The sequence below is a fragment of the Tamandua tetradactyla genome, chromosome 12 (genome assembly GCF_023851605.1).
Source record: "Tamandua tetradactyla isolate mTamTet1 chromosome 12, mTamTet1.pri, whole genome shotgun sequence".
Lineage (NCBI taxonomy): Eukaryota > Metazoa > Chordata > Mammalia > Pilosa > Myrmecophagidae > Tamandua > Tamandua tetradactyla.
The window spans coordinates 51,734,246-51,752,431 of NC_135338.1; the positions used below are offsets into that span (position 1 = coordinate 51,734,246).

Below are 18,186 nucleotides of genomic sequence, written 5' to 3' on the forward strand. Positions count from 1 at the left end.
TGATACCCAGCAAGAGTGGGCTTGCTCAAAAGCACAGGTAGGATGCCCAGAAGCCACTGAGGGAGGCTCCTATGGTGAGTAAGGGCCCCCATGTGAATATGGGGCTGAGCACCAGAATGTTAAGCTTGGAGAAAACCAGGTTACCTACAAATAGAGAAACTGAGGCACAGAGAGATTCAGTCACTTTCCCAAGGTCCCAGAATTTGTAAGTGACAGAACCCAGATTTGAACCCAGGTCATCTTGACTCCATAGCCCTGCTGGTTCTTGGACCACGAGGCCTCTCAAGAGAAAACAGAGACTATCCAAGGAACATTAGTAATCCAGTTGGATAAAGAAAAAAAATACAGCAAGGGGAGCAGCAATGAATGAAACTGGAGAGATATTTGGGACTGTATTGAGAAGGAAATCTACACTAATTTGGGCAATAGTAGCCTGGTGCAGGGATCAGTAAACCATGGCCCATGGGTCAAAACTGGCTCGTCACCATTGTGGGCCAATAGGCTAAGAATGCTTTTTACACAAGAACATTTGCAATCAGTCTGATGATAGAGAACACTACCTTTAAACCCACTTAAGGTGAATGGCATCCAATAAAAAATAATTCCATTCTTAATTAGTTAACCTATATTACAAAACCTTGTGCTTTATTATTATCGTTATATTTACCAGTAAAATTTTGTGAAAATTTGTCTTCTCTCTTATAAATACCTACACAATAGCCTCAGTTTTGTCTCTTGCCCATAAAGCCTAAAATGATTTACTATCTGGCCCTTTACAGAAAAAAAATTTGCCAATTCCTGGCATGGTCAGTAAAATTTAGTGGAGTAATGATGTGGAAAAAAGCCAGAAATATATTTTATTTTTATTGCACACTTTCACCAATAAAAAGTTTGTGTTTGCATGCTCTCCATATATGTACTTATTTAATATACATATATATATATATATCATGAACTACATTACTAATATATACAAGCACCATGGTTAGGGTTATGAGGGCAAACTGCCTGAGTTCAAACCCCAGACTTGCTACTACTAGCTTTATATTGGGCAAAGCCCCCTGTGCCTCAGTTTCCTCATCTGAAAAATGGGGATAATATAGTATCTATCTCATAGGATTGTTGTGAAAATTAAATTAGTCAATATATGTAAAGTTCTTAGAACAGTCCCTGTTATATAGCAAATGCTAAATGAGAGTTAGTATAATGGTGTGAACATTAAAATTCATGCACAACAAATAAGAATTTTAAATGAGATGACATTAAAAGTCCTGAACTTTTCTTTTACCATCCTCATATGACCTCTCTCATCACCCCTGGGGAGTGCGCAGGGGAGACCACAGGTGATTAGGGTTATTTCTCAGGTAGGTGGCAGGAAGACTAATTAGGAGAAAATTCATTGACTCTGGGAAATAGAAAGGCCTGATTTTAGGGCTGGCTGACTGTGAGAATGGAGAAGAGAAAATGGGGTGTCTTATATCTTCTTCTAAGTCAATTCCTGCTACTACCCAAGAAGCAATCAGCATCAGCCTGGGTGGTTAATTTGCTCATTCATTCTGCAGTATTTACTGAGGGGTTTCTGTGTATCAGGTCAACAGGGGTTATAAAAGGTCACAAAATGTCTACCCTCAGGAAACTCCTGGCCTGACAAGGAGAGAGATGCAAAAACAAGTGTGTGCCACAAAATGTCTTAAGTGCTCTAAAAGGAGCCTGTTAAGGACCTGGTGGAGTGAAAGGTGGGAAATGGTTGAAATCCACTGAGAAGAATCAGGGAATCTTCACAGGAATGGTGACATTTGGGTTAAGTATTGAGAGATGAGTGTGCGTGGGCCAGGGATGGAGTAGGCATTCCAGGCAGAGAGAAGAGCAAGAGCAGAAACAGAAGGGCAGTGTGTTGCTGGGGAGATCTGGAGCCTGCAAATCCCAGAGCCCAGGAGCAATGAGGCAGCGTGGCCGGGTGGGGGGACCACACACAAGGTCCAGCATGTCGGGATGTCCCCTGCAGAAGCTGGGGTTTCAAATGGAGCAGTGCTGGGATCAAATTTTTGTTTAAAAAAATCAAATCGTATTCTAACATTCTTCTCTTTAATAACACAAGCTTGCCGCAAAGGCCATCCTCCAAAACAGACACTGGTGCAGAATGCATTGGCCGACTTTTAAAAACTAAGCTAGTTATAACTATTTTTAAAAAGTGTGAATCAATGTCAATAAAAGTTACTTTCAGTGGTATGCTAGTGAGCAATTAGATTGTCTTCCCTCAGAAATGGAATTTAATAACCGTGACCACGTATTTGCTTTTAAGGGGCTTGGTCGTCTGCTTTTATCCTGAAAATGAGAACTTGTGGTTTTAGAAACTAACTTTTTATGATGAAGTTACAGTGCGGGAGAATGAGCTGTTTCATTCAGGTGGTTCTCTTCTTTTGAGCTCATTCCTCCTTTCGTTGATTCATTCATTCTCTGAGGTGGTCAGTATGTCCTTTTTTGTCAACCACTAGATTGACCTCAGTAACGAGGATTAAAGTAGCAGTTGTTAGAAAGATGACAGTTGTGTGCTCTGGAGGAGGTGGCAGCCCCAAATAAGGTAGAAATTTGCCACACTGAAGTGTTTGGGGTTTTATTGTTCTTGATCTTCAAAGTAATATACGTTCTCTGAAGAAAACTGAAACATACCGGGAAGTAATTTAAAAATGGGGAAAAATCACCTTCTACTCCACCAACTAGATCAACCTATGCTAATGTTTTGGAAAGTGCTGCTATTTTTATTCTATGATTTTTTGTTTTTTTTTTTTACTCACCAGCAAATCATACTAAGCACATATTCTATCTCGCTTTCTTTTGGCTTAGCTTTGTAATATAGGTGTTTGCCCTGTGAGTAAAATCTCTTAGTAGACATAATTTCAGATTTTCTAATAGTCCATGATTTAGATATACACTAATTTCTTAACAGATCACTTACTGTTAAATTTTTAGATTCTTTAGAACATTTTATCATTTTAGGCAACACTGTGTGAAGAGCCTTCTAAAAATATTTTCTCAAACTTCAGATTTTTTTTGCACTAGAATAAATTCAGAGAAGAGGACTATTCGAACAGTTAAATGTTTTTAAAGCTCTTAATACATATTTATAAAATTGCTGTCCAGGAAGATTATACTAATAGACACTCCTAACAGCAGTATATGAAAGTGTCCACATCACTAAATAATTGCTAGAATTAAAGATTATTGTTAAAATATATATATATTTTTTATTTTCACAGGTTAGTAATAGTATCCCTGTATTAAAATAGTATTAAAATGTTTTGCATACTTTTGATTACTAATTTAGCTGAACATTTTCATATTATCTGTCACTTTTGTTTTTTTCTTGTGAATTGCCTATTTCTTTGATCACTTTATTTGTTGAGTCTCTGGTTTTCTGATTGATTTATATGATCGCTTTCAGTCTTAAGGACAAAAATAGTTATATATTATTTCAATATGTACATTAACTCTTCGCTCTCAGTATTAACATTGAAAGAAAACAATTTGTTTCTAGTGCTTCCAGGCTTCAAAAACAAAATAAAGTGTAACCTTGCCTCTTAGAATTTCTCAGTTTACTTATGGGCAAATGCATCAGAGAACAGGATTTAAAATCAATTAGCTCAAATCTGACTTTCAACTCTATCACTGACCCACCATGTCACATTAGGGATGTTTTTAATGTCTTTGATCATCAGTTTCTTTATATGAAAAACTGAATAATGCTAATAACACCTACTTCATTGGGTTGTTGGGGGTTTACATAAATAACATGTGAGAAGTGTGTTACAACCTGAAAAATACTGTATGGATATAACTTTTAATTTAATTTTTGCACTATTATTTCCTAAACCATGAAATTAGAAGTCTCAAGGTATTTCAAACATAGGGAATATAATCTAGAGAACTGGTTATAAAAGTATCAGAAGGGTTGGGGAGGAAAAAGGGAAATATGAAGTTACACAGAATTGATAACTACAGAAATTTGCTACCACCCAAGTTGGGAGCAAAAGGGAAAAGTGTTTCCCAAAGCCGTAGTCACTGTACTGCTGGGAGGCTTCTGGAAACTTGAAGTTGCCAGCAGAAGTACTACCTTGTGGGAAGTTGGGAGCTACCACTGTTGCTCACTCTAGGACCTGAGATTCTGTTATCGAACAAAAAGGCTGTGGACTCTTCTGCCTGATATGCTCAATAACCAATTCCTGAGACACTGGGGTTTTCAAAGAAAGACTTTATTACTAGGCATGTAGCAGGAGACCAGATGGCCTATTGGCCCAAAATCTGTCTCCCTGAAGTGCAGGAATAATTCTGATCGTTTTCTAGAATTAAAAAATGGGCAGGGTTTAGGATAATGAGCGCAGTGGCCCCTGATGATATCATTAGAGGTGATCTAATTACTGAGCTTACACACATTGATTACATGCTTAGTCACAGAATGTATTAAAGAAAATGGCAGCATTAATATGATGATGGACATGACTTTTAGTATATAATGAGGTAGAGGTGACTTGTAGGTTGAAGTCTAAGCTACTGCGCATGTCAGGCAGGCCCACTTTTGTTAGATCCAGTCTCGGTTATCAAGATAACTTTGGACTTAGGGTGGGTTAGTTCTGGGCTGACCCAAAACCCTTCATTAATAAACATTAGGGGCTGTCTTTAGTGATTCCAAGATTCAAAAGTTGAAAAACTGGATAACTGGGTACAAATGAAGGTTCATCACAAAGTTTTCACGGTCACAGAGGCATAAGGTAAAGGTTATGCAATCATTATCAGAGATCAAAGCAGCTGGATTACAATTTAGAGATTTCAGGTATTTCCCTCTGTCTACTCCAATATACCAGAAAGCTAAAAGGAATATCTATATAATGATTCAGTAATCAAACTCATCCCTTAAATTCTGACTTCTCAGTTACAGTTTCAAAACTGCCCACCCCTGTTGCTGCCATCACTGGAGCCAAAGCAGTAGCAGGAGTACCGTGCTGCTGAGGCTGCTGGAGCACCCACTGCTGCCACTGCCACTAAAGCCACACTACACAGGCAGGAAACAAGTAGCACAAGAGAAAGGGGGGAGTAAAAGACTTTCATTCTGTTTTAGTATTTCCCATTGACAGAATCTACCTGGAAGCCAGCTGGCAGCGGAGTCTGGGAAATGTAGCTTATTGGCTTCCAGCCCCTATAATATTAAAAAGAGCATGAAAGGGTAGGAATAGAGCTGAGAAATAATAGACAAATGATTGGCACATTGCTTACTACATTTTATAGCTTATTACTATATGGAAAAAGAAGAAAAAAGCAAGTACAATAGAAGCTCTCTAACCAACATTCTCTTAACCAATTTGCCATTCCATCTAGAAAATATACTGATACTCTCAACATTCTGAACACTCCTGGCTAGCAGATTATTCTTTAGTGTATCCCTTTTCTTTTGCCCCCGCATAAAACTTAATTTGTGCTTCCCAAGAAACAAGTATATTTGTCCCAGACATGTTTATGCCAGTTGTACTTGTTCTTGAAAGTACATAATTTATTTAAATATTCTATAAACTGACAAATATAGTATCAAAAAAATAAGAGTTGTGTTTCTATGAAAAAGAAACTTAATGCTTTAGAAAAACTCTATATACCGAGTTGCTAAAAACAATTCTGTCAAATTAGGTGTAGGCAAGAAAAGAACAATGGTTGTTAAAATCTAAAATCTAAAAGAATCCAGCACTCTGGCTACTTTATCCTTTTATTTACATGGCCACACCACTTTATAGAGCCTCAAACTGGAAATTATGATGGCATATGAATATCAATAGGTGCCCACTCAAAAAAACCCTCGGTCCTCCATCAAAAGACTGGCAGATGAACTGTAACCCGTACCAAACTCTGAAATCTGTTTTACAACTAATTGCTGCAATGTGCTCTGAAATTTATTGCTTTGTTTGTATATTTGTTATTTTTCACAAAAAAAGAAAAAAAAGCTGATGTGATGATAAATGCACAGCTATATGATGATGTTGTGAACCACTGTTTGTACACTTTGGATAATTACATGGTATGTGAATATATATCAATAAAAAAGGTGGGCAGATGATAACATGACCCCACATTTTAAGTTCATATACATGTTTAGAGAATACATATACCATTTTTAATAGTTTCTCCATTTTAACCAAGCAGTACCAAATTCATCATATAAGAGGGCTTCAATTATAAATGTGCACCTAGTGCAGAAGTGGGGTCCAGGCGAAATGTGTACATGTTTAGACTTTGGAAAAACAATCAACAAAGATATGGGTGACTTTTCTGTGCATTGTGCATTATTCAGTCTTCAGAGAAGTCTAGGGAAATAGTTACTCATTCATTCATTTATTCCAAAGTATTTATTAACAGACTACTATGATGAGTAAGGCCCTGCTCTGTGTTCTACGTAAATTTAGCGCCATGTTAACTAACCCAAGGGAAATATTCAAAAAAAAAAGCAGGGGGCACATCCTACAGCAGTATATTATTAACTTTCAAATGACTCAGTGGTTAAGTAATAGGTGTTCATAGAATGGAACAATCCTTGAAAGCCACAGGACAGGGCCTGCATAATCTTTCTGAAGGCTAGGAAATTTCAGCTAAGTAGGATCTGGAAAAGCAGAGAAGGGGGAAATTATAGTAGAGTGAGCATGTAAAGGATATTTGCCAGCAAATCACCCTTCTCATTGAGTAGGAATTCTAAGATAAAAGGGAGATAGCCTCCACTGCCCCCCTTACTATGGAAGCTGAAAGAGACACACTGCCCCAGTGTAATGTTCCCACTCAGGATTTTGACCAAATTGCTCTGCTTTTACTTTTTCACTTGGACTTACATTTAGGAAACTTAGAGAAATAGCCATGTGAAGCTTGTAATTGTGATTATTTCAGGGACATTGTTGAGAACAAAGTCCACCCCCTCACACCCTTTATGAGGGCAAATTCTCTTATACCTCAATACCAGGAATACCAGGAACTCTTTTGAGCATACAACTTACTTTCAACTGGTACCAGTGACGATTCCTGTAACTTGACGCTTCTCAGATTTCATGTAGTACCCTAGTGTCCTATAAGATTGAGGCCATCGCTTAGAGATTTGAGAGTGCAGATTAATCACATCCCTCTTCCCTTCAGTACTGGAAACCAACTAAGGACAGACATAAGGACCCTGATGAGGTTCATATCAGATAACGGCTTTGTTTTCCCAAACACAAGCCCTTAGTAAACTTTGTTGCAGATGTAGTTTGTGTGTCTTTAGTTCAGAAATGTCTGCTTTAGATTTTGTGTGCCCATTTCCAACCCTAAATCAACATGTTGGGGATAGTACAGAGTGAGCCATATTTGTGGGCCTCCACTGAGCACATTTATACATCCACCATGTAGAGGGCTGTGGTCTGCCTCACATTAGTTGATCAAAGAGAGTAAGATCCAGAAAAGACTGAATCTCCACATTCCTACCCAGATGTCCTACAGTAGGCAAGCAAGAGTAGAAGGAGCAAGAAAATATGCTTCTTGGGATTCCTTCCTGAGCAATGGGAAAATTTCCTTGAATTTATGGCAACTTGAGAAAAGGGACAACAGCAATGTTTTTTCCTTCTAAAACTTGTTTTTAATTATGTAAAAAAAACATATTGTGACATTACTCATAGGTGATCTTCTCCCTCCAAGAAATTAGATGCTCTGCTTGAGAAAAACCGAAAGTCCCCCATGATGTGTAAACCACATGACACATGATAGGCTGCATTTCCCAAACCATCTTGATGTACGTCATCTTTTTGAAACTTCTGTGTCAATGCTGAGTGTCTTATATACTGGTGATGTTATTTTACTTAATGCTCAATGTTTTTTCTGTATAAATTCATCATCTGTCTTTAATCCCTCTCTTCCTGTCCATCCCCACGCCCACCTAACATTCAGGCCCTAAAGCAATCACAGTGGTGTTAACTGCTCTGTCTGCACCAGTCTCCATCCCACCTGCCACCAGCTGCTCCTCCTGAATCTCACCATTGCTGCTTTCCTATTCATTAACCTTAACTTCCCTACTCCTCCACACAGACCACGGGACTGATTTCCGGTATGGTGGAAGAGAGGAGCACCCCTAGGTGAATACATTGGAATTGGAGGTGGGACAGTTAGTGTGTGTACATTGAAATAAAAGCAATTGCCTTCTCCCATTACTTTTCTTTGTTCTGAACTCAAATGATATTTAACTTTTCATGTTAAATATTGTTAAAAGAGGGCCTAAGATTTTATGTTTATCGAGGGGGATTAAGGCATGATTTTTAAAAGGTTAAGAGAGCTCTTTCTCCTAAACATGGTGCCCCTTTGCCCGTACTGATTCTTCCTCCTGATCTCTGCCTGGGAAACTCCTTCTTCTTTCCAAGGACCAGTTCAAAGGCTGCTCCTGTGAAGCAGCCCCATGGGTTTTATCCCTTCCCAAATAGAACCCTTGGCTCCATAACTCTGATAGGTCAAAATTTGCACTTGTTTGGATTCTCAGTTCAGATTGGGTTGTCCTTGACAGCAAAGCGCTATTAAGAGAAAAACTTTTTATGCGATTTAGGATCTAATATTGAATGGCTCATGAATATGGTAACATCCCATCCAGAAAGTAGAAGGGAGCCCCACCCACCAAGGGGGTGGAAAAGGAAAGCTATATTGAGCAAACATAGAAACAAGTGAAGAAATGTTCTGACTGGCTGATAAATTTCCATTTTACATAGGGATGTCTTAAAAAGTGGAGGATAGATATACACTTATTAGTATGGTATGCTTGTCCATTCTGATAAGCTCTCTATTGGACTGAAACTGGTTTATCACCAGCTGTTTCTTATCTGCAGTCCTGTAGGGTGTGTTCCATTTTCTTGGAAAATTGATTTTGTCTTCTGGAAAATCCTTTCTCAGAAAGGGGATCCCTCCCAGTAACACTCAATGCACATGCCCATTTTAATTTACTTAACAGCACTCAATAAACACTTAAAAATAAATAAGGACCTAGGCACCCAGTGTCCAGAGCAAGGCACCTTCAAGTGGCTGCAGTTCATGGGGCCCACCTCTGAAAGTCAGAAGCATGAAAGGAATCTAGCAATTTGTTATAATCTTGAGGTAAGGTGATCTTGTCACCTGTTCTTATCACAGATTTAAAAAGTCAAGTTCCAAAGAAGTTCAAGGGTCTCAGTCAATGTCTTATTCATCTTTTATCTATGCCTAGAAGTGGACATTGCTCACAAAGTCATCTTCATCCACTCAGAAAAGATTCGTTAATCATCTACTATGTGCCGGGAACTCTGTTGCCCTCAAGAAACCCTTGTCTAGTGGAGGAGACAGACTAAAACCTGCATGGCAATTACAGGCCATTCAGGGAGGGACGTCTAACCCAGCCGGGGGTCAAAGGAGGTAATCCTGGAGAGGTGACAGCTGATGGATGAGAGGGAAGATGTTCTAGGCAGAAAAGGTGAGCTGGAAGCCAGGGAGAGAACCGGGCCCCAGTGGGAACTGCAAGTAATTACTGAGAATTTAGGGTATATGCCAAGCACTGTTCCAACCTCTGGGATTACAAGGAAGTAGAAAACAGGGACCCTGCCCTCAAGGAATTTACAGTAAAAGATAAGTGGAAGGGGAAATAAATAGCAATTTAGGATATTATGTTTGGCTTCACTCCCCGGGGAGGAATTAATGAGATTACAATTTAAATATGATTCCCAGTCCCTATCCCACTCTTGTAAGAATGCATTCTTCCCTCCCTGCAAAACTTTCTTCCTCAAGTTGTCCAGCCACCCCAGGGTCCTACTCAGTCCATGAGAACAGTCCTAGTGGCTCTTGTCTCATGGCTGGGAGAGAAAAATCAGAGAAGCTAATGAGTCCTCTGGAGGGTTGTGTTGTCACTGTGGCTGCCAAGTATTGCTTTTGTTAGCCTGGGGCAGTGATTGAGGAAGTAAGTGCTTCCAGCACAGAGGTGTGTGCTGTGGGCAGGGAGAGAAGGAAAGAGGCTTTTTTTCCCACAGGGTCACCTTCAGGGAAGTTGCTCTGGGCCCCAGTGGACCTGTCAGCTCCCAGGGCCTTATCTTGTTGGCCCCCGACACTGTCAGGGCCTGTGATCGCACACATGCATGCCCACATGCACACACACATGCACACACATGCACATGCATGCACTCAGGGCCATAGGCATTCTGGGAAGCAGCATCTTTCCTAGGAACCCTGCCCTCAAAAGCAGAGGAAGTTTCTTCCCTCCCTCTCCAGTTCCAAGGCCAGCTTCACTTCCCACCCCAAGATGAATGACATTCTTCAAGGGTAATGAGGGGGAATGTGACCCCTCTTTGGTACAAAAATAACAGTCAAATGGTTAGAAAAAGAACACAGGGGCTACTCCATAAATATTTAAGGGTGATTGTATTGGACCCTGAAGAGATGTTCTTTTCCACACCTCTCACCCTTCTAAAAACACCTTTCTCCATTCTCTCTGTAGTTCCCTAAGGAGTTGCAACGTTCTGAAACTACCTTGCCCTCCTGCCCACTGCCCACAGCTTTGCAGTAAGTCCCTTCCTGGGGATTTTTGGGCTTACAACTGGAAAAATCAGTCTTTCTCTAATGATGGAAGCTGTCAGATGCTCAACTCTGGAACTGTAGGCAATCTCATTCTCTGTCATGAAGAAAGGATGGTCATGTCCAGAGAAAAGGCAAGTGAAGCCATAAAGCAGAAGGAAGCAGGGAGGAAAGATGACAAAGGGCAAGAGTGAGTCCTGGTTTCTACTAGTTCTGACTTTACTGTGATTCTGGCAATAGAATCCTTCCTTTGCTTAAGTCACTTTGAGGGCTTTATGTTAGACTGTCCCTTATAACTGGGTGACCAAATAATTTATTGCCAAATCAGGACATTTCAGGAATGGAAGGAGTCACTATTGCTGATTATTCTGAGACAACAGTTTCAACCTGGGAATGTCCCAGGCAAACAAGGACATCTGTTCACCTGGCTTAAACCCACCAATACGGGGATGGGGATAATCAGTGCGGCATCAAGGTACCCATTTGAGGCTCTGAAGGCAGAGGGAATATCTCATTGTCTAGGTGTTTAGCTGGCAACTGCAGAAACATGTGCCCTCATTGCATTTCCTCTTTCCTGCACTGTCTGGCCATGCTTTTACTACACCTTGGAAAGAAAACAAACCTTAATCCAACTTGTTCCAAAATTGTATCACATTCTTGCAGAGGAAAGCCCACGTACCAAGTATTAGACTTGGTTAGTGCCTCAGTCAGGGTTCTCCAGAGAAACAGAATCAAAGGGAGGAAAGAGAAAGAGATTCGAAAGAATTGGCTCATGCAGAAAGAGATTCGAAAGAATTGGCTCATGCGCTTGTGAGGGCTGGCAAGTCCAAATTCTGTAGGACAAATCAGCAGGAGGTTGGAAACTGCAGGAGTTGACAATGACGTCCTGAGGAAGAATTTCTTTGAAAATCCTCAGCTGTTGATCCTAAGCCCTCCTACTGATTTGATGAGACCCCTCCCCCACCACACACAAATTATCAATGATACTCCCCTTTATTTAAAGTCAACTGGTTGTAGATGTTAACAACATCTATAGAATAGCTGTTCAGCAAGACCTAACCTAGTGATTGACCAAACAACTAGGCACCATAACCTAGCCAAGCTGATACATAAAAATAAATAACCATCTGTGCCAGTTTGAAAGGATGTATGTACTCCAAAAAAGCCATGTTTTAATCCTAATCCCATTTTATAAATCCATCCATTTCTTCTAATTCCTGTTCAGTACTGTATGTTTGAATCTGTAATTAGATCATCTCCCTGGAGATAAGACTCAATCAAGAGTGGTTGTTAAACTGGATTAGGTGGAGTCATGTCTCCACCCATTCACGTGGGTCCTGATTAGTTTAGTGGAATCTTATAAAAGAGGAAACATTTTGGAGAAATCTAGAGATTCTGAGAGAGTAGAATGATGTAGCCACAAGAAGCAGAGAGTCCACCAGCCAGTGACCTTTGGAAATGAAGACAGAAAACACCTCCTGGGGAGCTTCATGAAAGGAAACCAGGAGAGAAAGCTAACAGATGATGTGTTCACCACATGCCTTTCCAGATGAGAGAGAAACCCTGACTGTGTTTGCCGTGTGCCTTCTCCCTTGAGAGAGAAACCCTGAACTTCATTGGCCTTCTTTAATCAAGGTATCTTTCCCTGGATGCCTTAGACTGGACATTTCTATAGACTTGTTTTAATTGGGACATTTTCTTGACCTTAGAACTGTAAACTCGCAACTTATTAAATTCCCCTTTTTAAAAGCCATTCTGTTTCTCGTATATTGCCTTCTGGCAACTAGCAAACTGAAACACCATCCTAGCAAGGAACTCAATAAGGACCACTACTTTCCCTGAACCTCAGTTTTCTGAACCCAAAATGGGACTGAGGCACCTGTTAAATGATGAGATGATGTTCCTTTATTCCCTATTTTCCTGTTTCAGTTGTTGCTGCCCCCTGAGCAACATCTTCTGAAATGGTTGTTAACCTACTTGTCCAGGTTCTTTGGGTGATGAGCCTCACTCCTCACCTAGCTGAGGGCAACAGGGAGTTTCTGAGGCTTGGGCAAGGTCATGAGGAGCAAGGATGGCTCTGGAGAGGCCTGCCCTAGTTAGCAAAATACGAACTACTGGTAGGACCTTGTTGATTTTAAGAAACAGCATCCATGCATGCCTGTGAGGTGTTATAACCTAGCCCACTTGGCCCCATTTGGAGCCATATGTGGAATGAAACTATTTACACAGATCGGCTCTCCAGGGCAGGTGGAAAGAAGGAAATGGCCCCACCTTTTTGTGGAGCCAGACTGTCTTCTCTATGGTGTCCTCACCAGGATCCCAGAAATGTACACACTGAGGGTGGAGGTGGCTCCATCCTCCAGGGTCACTTAGGGTGAGCTGTCAGGGACTAATCAGGGTTACTCCCAGAGGCTGAATCCCCAGATACAAATCCACCAATTACTATGGCTTCTTTCAACAACCCAACCTTTTAGATTTCCAAACTTTGCTCCCAGCATGGGGTTGGGATGGAAGGTGTGGCCAATACAGACTTTACCAGGTGAAGGGCTATTTCTTTAAGGAGTGTTGAGGGTGTGAAGACAGCTTGGCAAATTCCAGGTTGATTTGTGCATTGCCAGAGGGTGTGGGCCTTTTTCTGAACCTGGAAAAAAAAAATGCAGGAAGTACTGACAGCTGGGGACAGAGGTCCATAGCCTACGTGGAAAAATCAGTTTTGCATGTCTGAGACAGGATGGCTGATGTAGGGAGAGAAGACACCGAGGTTCTGTCATCAGAGAGCACTCTGAATACAGACCCCTGTTCCATTCCTGGTGGAATCTGTGTAACAACTGTGGCCTGGAATAAATGTCCCAAACTCTCCTGAACCCATCCTTGGCTCAGGGCTTCCCTGCTTCAGCCATACTGAGTTTCCTGGGCCACTACTTTCATTCAATCTTCTTCTGTTCTAAAATTTCAGCAGCTTTGGCCGCCCATGATCACCTCTGCAAGCCTTGTGCCTTGTCTTCTTCTTCTGACTTCCTATCCATGGAACTTGACCATGTCTCCCAAATCAAACCCTTCACTCCAGACATGCCAATATCCTCCCTCCCCCCCACCCTGCTGCCCATCTCCCTTGCTTATCCCTGTCTCTGCCTGCGTGGGAGTCCCCTGCCCCATTGAACCTCCCCTTTCCTTCAGACCAGGCTCTTCCGTAAAGACTTTCCTGATGACTTCTGCGCTCATTGATTTCATTTATTATCCAGCCCTCTGGAGATCTTTGGACATGGGTGGGAAAGCCTTGGACTTCCTTGGGACCTGGAGAGAGAATTCAAGCCTTGATCTCATGAGACAAGGCGACCCAGCTGTCATCTTGCCTCTGTGTGCATCTATAAAAGGTATATAACTTTGTAAAAGATCCACCACGAGTCACTTTAGTGAGACCTACTCACTTCTAGCCTTGGGCATGGGAGTCTAAAGCTTCAGCAGCTTTCTAGTCACCAGTCACCAGTCACCTCTCTTAGGCACATGATATTCTAGCCATTTTCCCTCCTCCTGAGCTGCATCCATGAAAAATTGCAGTCTGTGGAACCAGACCACAATCACCACTCACTCTTCCTCTCAGCTGCATCACAGCAGATTATCATCCCTCAGTGGTTCTGCCTTCTAGAATTGCTTTCCATAATATCATGAAAACAGTAATTATAGCTAAGAAATCAATCCACTCCTGCCTGAGGAACTTCCAAGGGAAGTAAGTGGGGTTAGGAAATGCCATTTCCTGGGACCAAGAGGAGGAAAGGAGGGTTGTTCTCAAGATCTGCAGAAGTGGGAGCTCAGTTTCTGGCCTGTACTTGTTTATCTCACCTCAGGGCCATGCCAAGGTAAGTGGTTACTAAGAGTTCCCCTAACAGTATGCTTTGTCACTACATCTTTGTACAGGAAAGAAAGTGCTTATTAGATGCACTCAGCATTCTTTCCTTTGCAAGGGAATGCTATTTCCTAATGGAGTCAAGTCTCTTAAAAAAAAAATACACACAGTTCAATCGATTTCCTTTGTGGATTTCAAAAGAGATGCTTTATTCAGCTGGAGAAGCTATTTCCAAGGCAAAGAACAAGGACTTGCAATTATCTGTAGTATACTCTGGAGGGGACATGGGGAGAGCTATGCAAAAATGGGGAAGTTCTCAGATTTTAGGACCCTCTCCTTTCTACATCTTGTGACCTATTTCTGCCTCCCCCAGCTTCTATCCTGAGCCCACCTTTCGCAAAAGCACACCCTTTTTCTTTATAATTTTTAACTATCATCCTCCAACTCAAACTAAAACTTCTCTCTCCAGTGTCCCACCACACCCAGTACCTGCCTTCCAAAGCAACATCTTGTTGAACTGAGATTCTGATCTAAGCCAATATATATCTACTGGTGTTAGTGTCCTTCCACCTCCAGCCCAACCTCCAGCCCCAGAATTTCACCTGTGGCCTTCAGGGGACCATGGTATAGCTCAGAGAAATGATGGGACTGCCAGGTGCTGTAATGAGCTGGTGTTGAGAATGTTTTGAGACAGGTGGGGCCTTCATCATACCCTTAAGTTATATACCTAAGGGATCCGCTGAGCCCCTAGAAAGATGGATTGTTGAAAATTGGAACATGAGACCCTCTCATCACTACTCCTAGTCAGTGATAGAGCAGTTTGTACAGCTATACATCCTCTGAGCTTCCTCAAAAATTCCTGGGGTCCCCAACCAACTTCATTCCTGTTAACCCTTAAGAACATCTCGCGCTCTGAGACTCTATAAAAGTTTCATGCACTAAGTTTACTTTCTTGAAACCCATAATCTCCAGAAGGTTCCTAGCCAGATAAATCCTGAAACACAGAGGAGCCAGTCTCTCCAAGACTATCAAATAATTACACCCCCCATCCTTTATAGTCGACACCCATTTTCAATAGAGAAAAAAAAAGGATTTAACAAATGAGTATGACTGCTGAGTCTCACTATATTGGTATTTCTTTTAGCCCCCAGTGTTTTGGAGCAACTAGAAGGAAGAACCTGAAATAGTGGAATGATAACCCTAACAAAGTCTGAAATCTGTTCTATAACTACTTGTTGAAATGTACTTCGAAAATTACTGCTTTTTCTTTCTTTTTTCTGTATATATGTTACATTTCACAATAAAAACATTTTTTTAAGAAATGCCTGGGGATTGACCACAGCACAGTTCTCCAGAAAGGCCCATCTGCCTTTGGAAGGCTCTGGGGCCACATCCACAAGCCACTGCTGAGGTGAGCACCTCCCTGGTTTTCTTCCTCAATTACTCAAAAACCTAGTTTACCACTTGCACTGTCAGCCCTGGTCTAGCTCTAATGACAACACAGCTCACATGTATGAACTTTTCTTCTTTAATATTTCCCAGGGGAATCAGTTGACCAACTGGGAGGGGTGGGTCAGTGATAGTCAGGAAACAATTTTACCAAGCTCACACTGGGAGAATTGGATAAATTACTAGACTGGCACGGGGCATGATACCCATGAAACTCTCTTCAAGATTAATTCATACAATTTTTTACTTCTGTGTCAACTTAAAAAAACAGCCTGATAACTAAAAAAGCAAAATAAATAAATTCATGGTTGCTAAAAGGTGGGGTGAGGGATGGAGGTTGTGGGTAAATGGGAGGGACTGCAAAGGTACAGGATTTCTTTGTGGGGTCATGAAAGTGTTCTAACATTGATTGTTGTGGTGGTTGTACAACTCTGTGAATATACTAAAAACCTGAATTGTTCGCTTTAAATAGGTGAATTGTTTAATATGTGAATTATATCTCAATAAAGCAAATATAAAAAAAATAGCCACACCTTAGACAAAAATCAACTCAAAATGAACCAAAGACATAAATATAAAAGCCACAACTATCAAATTCCTGGAAGAAAATATAAGGAAACATCTTCAGGATCTTCTGTTACGCAATGGTTTCTTACACTTTACACCCAAAGCACAAGCAACAAAAGAAAAACAGATATATAAGACCTCCTCAAAATTAAAAACTTTTGTGCCTCAAAGGACTTGATCATGAAAATAAAAAGGTAAGCTACACAATGGGAGAAAATATTTGGAAACCATATATCCAATAAGGGTTTAATATCCAGGATATATAAAGAAATCCTTCAACTTAATAAAAATGTGTACTTAAAAAATAGACAAAAGACTAAAATAGACATCTCTCAAGAAAAGATATACAAATGGCCAGAAAACACATGAAAAGATGCTCAACATCATTATCCATCAGAGAAATGTAAGTCAAAAGCACAATGAGATACCACTTCACACCCACTAGAATGGTTACTATATAAAAAACAAAAGCAGAAAATTACAAGTGTTGTAGAGGATGCTGAGAAATAGGAACATTCATTTATTGTTGGTGGGAATGTAAAATGGTGCAGCTACTTTGGAAAACAATTGGGTGGTTCCTCAAAAAGCTAAGTATAGAATCACTATATGACATGGAAATCCCTCTTCTGGGTATATTCCCCAAGGACTTGAAAGGAGGGACCCAAGGAGATATTTTGCACACTGATATCCATAGCAGCATTGTTCATAATTGCCAAAAGATGGATGCGACCCAAGTGTCCATCAAGAGAAGAATGGATAAGCAAAATGTCATCTGTACATACAGTGGAATATTGTTCAGCCGTAAAAAGGAATGAAGTTCTGATACATGTGATGAAATGGATGAACCTTGAAGACATCATGTTGAGTGAAATGAGCCAGACACAAAAGGGCAAATATTATATGACTTCACTGCTATGAGATAATTAGAATGAGTAAATTCGTAGAGTCAGGAACTAAAATACAGGTTAACGGAGGCCAGAATGGTAGTAGAGAATGGGGAACTAATGCTTAACTGGTACAGAATTTCTGTTTGAGTTGATGGAAAAGTTTTGGTAACGATGGTGGTGATAGTAGCACAACATTGTGAATGTAACAAACACTGCTGAATTATGTATTTGAATATGGTTGAAAGGGGGAAATTTGGGGTTGAATATGTTACTAGAATAAAAATGTAAAAAAATTAAAAAATAGGACTGAACAACACAGACAATGCACCTGATTGTAAACCATGGACTATAGTTAATCGTATAATTATAATAATATTGTTCCATGGATTGTTACAAAGGTACCACACTATTACAAAGTGTTAATAATAAGGAAAACTGTGTGTAGGAGGAAGGGAGGTATTTGGGGACTCTGAATTTTCTGCACGATTTTTCTGTAAACCTATAACTTTCTCTAAAAAAAAAAAAGAAGTGTGAAGCCACCCAGAAAGACAGGCATAGAGCCTTGGTCCCCTCCTGCTCGTCTTACATCCCACACAGTCACCAGCTGGGCACCCCCAAAGTCTCTGCATCTCCTCCCCTCAGATCACTCAGTCCCTCCACACTGCTCACTATCCTGCTGGAATCCCTAGCTCCTCCTCAGCACATTCTCCTCCTGCCCAGACGATAACCACACACATTTCTGGTTTCTTTCAGCTACTCACTATATATGCTCTTCAGCCCTCTTAGAAAAAAAGAAATAGCCCCCAGAAGCAGCTCAACATTTAACAGAGCCCACAGGACAGTCCTGTAGAGGGCTTTGTCCTCACCATT

At 40.8% G+C, this 18,186-nt stretch overlaps 1 protein-coding gene across 3 annotated transcripts in view; it reads left to right on the top strand.

The window, feature by feature from the left end:
- The window catches only part of DGLUCY (D-glutamate cyclase), a 167,206-nt gene that overhangs the window by 18,174 nt on the left and 130,846 nt on the right, over nt 1–18,186 (top strand). Inside the window, exon 2 of one of the 3 annotated variants that reach the window (XM_077123342.1) lies at nt 15,733–15,824. The exons of the other annotated variants lie outside the window; for them this stretch is intronic. The gene's annotated coding sequence lies outside the window, so the exon portion shown is untranslated. The remainder of the gene's footprint in view (nt 1–15,732; nt 15,825–18,186) is intronic. 3 annotated transcript variants of the gene reach the window in all.